The sequence below is a fragment of the Capricornis sumatraensis genome, chromosome 2 (assembly GCF_032405125.1).
Source record: "Capricornis sumatraensis isolate serow.1 chromosome 2, serow.2, whole genome shotgun sequence".
Lineage (NCBI taxonomy): Eukaryota > Metazoa > Chordata > Mammalia > Artiodactyla > Bovidae > Capricornis > Capricornis sumatraensis.
The window spans coordinates 169638159-169643290 of NC_091070.1; the positions used below are offsets into that span (position 1 = coordinate 169638159).

Here is a 5132-nt window from a genome sequence, read left to right on the forward strand (position 1 = left end):
TATTTGGGTCGTGAAGATCTTTTTGTGTAGTTCTTCTGTGTATTCTTGCCACGTCTTCTTAATATCTTCTACTTCTGCTAGGTCCATACCATTTCTGTCCTTTAAATTTGCATGAAATTTTCATTGGTATTTCTGTTTTTCTTGAAGACAACTCTAGTCTTTCCCATTCTATTATTTCCATCTATTTCTTTGCACTGATCATTGAGGAAGGCTTTCTCATCTCTTCTTGCTATTCTTTGGAATTCTGCATTCAGATGGGGTGTATCTTTCCTTTTCTCCTTTGCCTTTAGCTCCTCTTCTTTTCTCAGCTATTTGTAAGGTCTCCTCAGACAACCATTTTGCCTTTTTGCATTTCTTTTTCTTGGGGATGGTCTTGATCACTGCCTCTTGTACAGTGTCATGAACCTCTGTCCATAGTTCTTTAGGTACTCTGTCTATCAGATCTAATCCCTTGAATCTATTCCTCACTTCCACTGTAGAAGGGATAAGGGATTTGATTTAGGTCATACTTGAATGGTCTAGTGGTTTTCCCTACTTTCTTCAGTTTAAGTCTGAATTTGGCAATAAGGAGATCTGAGCCATAGTCAGCTCCCAGTCTTGTTGACTGTATAGAGCTTCTCCATCTTCAGCTACCTAGAATATAATCAATCTGATTTCTGTGTTGACCATCTGGTGATGTCCATGTGTAGAGTCTTGTCTTGCGTTGTTGGAAGAAAGTGTTTGATATAACCAGTGTGTTTCCTTGGCAAAATTCTGTTAGCCTTTTCCCTGCTTCATTCTGCACTCCAACACCAAATCTGCCTGTTCTCCAGGTAACTCTTGACTTCCTACTTTTTCATTCTAGTCCCCTATGATGAAAAGGACATCTTTTTTGAGTGTCAGTTCTAAAAGGTCTTGTAGTCCTCGCTTTGGCAGCACATATACTAAAATTGGAATGATACAGAGAAGATTAGCATGGCCCCTGCACAAGGATGACATGCAAATTCGTGACGCGTTCCATATTTTTGTGCTGGCTTTGGGCCGCCCTGGCATTGTCCCCCCAAGAGGCGGTCAATAAACCTGATCAACCCTCAAAAAAATAAAAATAAAAAAAAATAAAAGGTCTAGTAAGTCTTCATAGAACCATTCAACTTCAGCTTCTTCAGCATTACTGGTCGGGGCATAGACTTGGATTACTGTGATATTGAATGGTTTGCCTTGGAAACTAACAGAGATCATTCTTTTGTTTTTGAGATTGCATCCAAGTACTGCATTTCTGGACTTTTTTTGTTGACTATGATGGCTACTCCATTTCTTCTAAGGTATTCTTTCCCAGAGTAGTGATACAATCGTCATCTGAAGTAAATTCACCCATTTCAGTCCATTTTAGTTCACTGATTCCTAAAATGTCTATGTTCACTCTTGCCATCTCCTTTTTGACCACTTCCAATTTACCTTGATTCACGGACCTAACATTCCAGGTTCCTATGCAATGTTGTTCTTTACAGCATTGTTCTTTACTTCCATCGCCAGTCACATCCACAACTGGGCATTGTTTTTGCTTGGGCTCTGTTTCTTCCTTGTTTTTGGAGTTATCTCTCCACTCTTCTCCAGTAGCATATTGGGTACCTATGAACCTGGGGAGTTCATCTTTCAGTGTCATATCTTTTTGCCTTTTCATACTGTTCATTGGGTTCTCAAGGCAAGAATACTGAGGTCGTTTGCCATTTCCTTCTCCAGTGGACCACGTCTTGTCAGAACTTTCCACCATGACCCATCCGTCTTGGGTGGTCCTACATGGCATTACTCATAGTTTCATTGAGTTAGACAAGGCTGTGGTCCATATGATCAGTTTGATTAGTTTTCTGTGATTGTATTCATTCTATTTGCCCTCTGATGAATAAGGATAGTACTCAGTGCATCTAACTTAATTGTCCAACATTCATACCCAGTGGTTGATGTTAACTGATCGTGGAAACCAGAACTGTCCTTTCTGTAACCTACTCAACTCCTACCATCTGTGTGTGTTTCTAACTCTGTGCCCTTTTGTGTGATTCCTAGCATTTAAACCATTCTACTTTTTGTGTTCATAGCCTGTCCATCATTTAAAACTCTATTTCAGTGCTGCTTTCTTTTCCCTGACTGCTCATCATGATTTCCTATTACACTTGTTTGAGTCAGAAAATGACTACTGATTAAAGACTGTTTATTTACTACAGTTTCTGTATATTTCACTTTAACACTTTAAGAACACTTATTTTTTTCATAGTTTTCTTCTTGTAAGACTTATCAATAGATAATAGACTTTGTGTGAGAAAGTACTTGTCTGCACATCCAGCACAGTGCCTGGAAAGTGGCCTCTGGTCAATAAGCACTTAGTGCTTGTCCACTGACTCCCTGAAAGCTTTGGGAATTCTTGAGTGGCTATCATTGAGATTATCTGAGTTATGTTATAGTAATAATAATCTGTTTTATCTTTTGATTTTCAGGGGAAATGTGTGACTGAGATCGCTCTGCACTTGCCTTCTCGTTGGTTGAGTTTGATTACATATGAATGTGTTTTTCTCAGAGTAGTCAGTATTGGTTTTATGACAGTGCTTCAGTATTGAAGTCTCAGACTTCCCTGGCAGTCCAGTGATTAAGACTGTTCTTCCACTGCAGGGGTGCTGGCTCAATCCCTGGTTGGGGAACTAAGGTCCTACATGCCATGAGGTGCAGCCAAAAAATTGAAAAAAAAAATATTGAGGTCTCAGGGCCTACACTGAAATATCACAAAATCATTGATGATAGAAGGAATGTGTATATAGCTCATGTCCTGTAGTTCTATATAAAGCTTGGGTTTTCTTTGAATATGATCTTTACGTTTTTTATTTTAAAGCAGCTAACCAACACTGTTAAGGCGGTGTCTATATATGTATGTTTCCTTTTCTCTGAGTGGAAGAGAAATTCAACATTGTGCAGCCTTCGTGCTCATAGATGATAAAGTGCAGTGAATTGTGCTTGTCTTGAATACCCTCTTCTGTTGATTTCAGTACAAATGTAGAATCTGTGCTGGTTTCTAGGCAGTAGTCTGAAACTTGGAACAGAAAATAACTGATATATCTGCAGAAGCAACACACTTAATCTTTGGTAAAGTAATTTGAAAATTTGTGTTATATTTCAGTGATAAAAAATTTAGATAGTATGTTTCTAAAACTTGCCAGGCATAAACTCTATAGTTTTCTTGCCCTTACTTGCATATCTTGCTCAACTATCTTGCTGTTACTTCTAGAGAAGTAAAAAAAGAAAAAGAAAAAGAAAAATGTGAAGGAAATAGAAATCAGAATTGGAAGGACATTTGTGGTGCAAATTATATACATCTACCCTAGTACTTCCTACTGTTTCCTCATCTATTTGCCGTGAAATGATGGGACCAGATGCCATGATCTTAGTTTTCTGAATGTTGAGCGTTAAGCCAACTCTTTCACTCTCTTCTTTCACTTTCATCAAGATGCTCTTTAGTTCTTCTTTGCTTTCTGCCATAAGGGTGGTGTCATCTGCATATCTGAGGTCAGTAATATTTCTCCCAGCAGTCTTGATTCTAGCTTGTGCTTCATTCAGCCCAGCATTTCTCATGATGTACTTTACATATAAGTTTAAAAAGCAGTGTGACAAATATACATCTTTGACATACTCCTTTCCCTATTTGGAACCAGTGTGTTGTTCCATGTCCAATTCTAACTGTTACTTCCTGACCTGCATACAGATTTCTCAAGAGGTAGGTCAGGTGGTCTGATATTCCGATCTTTTTCATAATTTTCCACAGTTTGTGGTGATCCACACAGTCAAAGGCTTTGGCATAGTCAATAAAACAGAAATAGGTGTTTTTATGGAACTCTCTTGCTTTTTCGATAATCCAATGGATGTTGGCAATTTGACCTCTGGATCCTCTGCCTTTTCTAAAACCAGATGGGGAAATGGTGAAAACAGTGACAGACTTTATTTTTGGGGGGCTCCAAAATCACTGCAGATGGTGACTGCAGCCATGAAATTAAAAGGCACTTACGCCTTGGAAGAAAAGTTATGATCAACCTAGAAGGCATATTAAAAAGCTGAGACATTATTTTGCCAACGAAGGTCCATCTAGTCAAGGCTATGGTTTTTCCAGTAGTCATGTATGGATGTGAGAGTTGGACTGTGAAGAAAGCTGAGTGCCAAAGAATTGATGCTTTTTAGCTGCGGTGTTGGAGAAGACTCTTGAGAGTCCCTTGGACTGCAAGGAGATCCAACTGGTCCATTATGAAGGAGATCAACCCTGGGTGTTCTTTGGAAGGAATGATGCTAAAGCTGAAGCTCCAGTACTTTGGCCACCTGATGTGAAGAGTTGACTCATTGGAAAAGACTCTGATGCTGGGAGGGATAGGGGGCAGGAGGGGAAGGGGATGACAGAGGATGAGATGGCTGGATGGCATCACTGACTCAATGGACATGAGTTTGAGTAAACTGCAGGAGTTGGTGATGGACAGGGAGGCCTGGTGTGTTGCAGTCCATGGAGTCCCAAAGAGTCGGACACGAACTGAACTGAACCATGGTACTTAGGGCTTCTGTGGTGGCTCAGGCAGTAAAAAAATCTGCCTGCAAAGCAGAAGACCTGGGTTCTGTCTCTGGATTGGAAAGATACCCTGGAGAAAGGAAGGGCAACCCTCTCCAGTAGTCTTGCCTAGAAAATTCCCTGGACAGAGGAGCCTGGCGGTGTAACATTCATGGGGTTGCAAAGAGCTGGACACAACTGAGTGACTAACACTTTCAGCATACTCATCAAATTGCTTTTATATGTGATTTTTTTTTTTGAAGGCAGGAATTCTGCTTTATTTCACTCGTGAACCTGGCACAATGCATGGCTCATAGGTGCTCAATAAATGGCTGCTGAATTTGTTTGTGTAGTAGGCTAATATATTTGTTGTTGTTTAGTTGCTAAGTCATGTTTGACTCTTGCAACTGCCTTGACTATAGCCCACTAGGCTCCTCTGTCCTTGGGATTTCTGAGGCAAAAATGCTGGAGTGAGTTGCCATTTCCTTCTCCAGGGGATCTTCCTGACCCAGGGATTGAACCTGAGTCTCCTATATTGGCAGGTGGATTCTTTACCACTGAGCCACTAGGGAACCTTGGGCTA

General features: G+C 40.3%; 1 non-coding gene across 1 annotated transcript; it reads left to right on the plus strand.

Moving 5' to 3' along the window:
- The first annotated feature begins 899 nt into the window (after positions 1-899).
- LOC138074643 (U6 spliceosomal RNA) lies at positions 900-1006 on the plus strand. Its single transcript, XR_011144474.1, has one exon. It is a non-coding gene; the product is annotated as a U6 spliceosomal RNA (small nuclear RNA).
- Positions 1007-5132: the final 4126 nt, after the last annotated feature.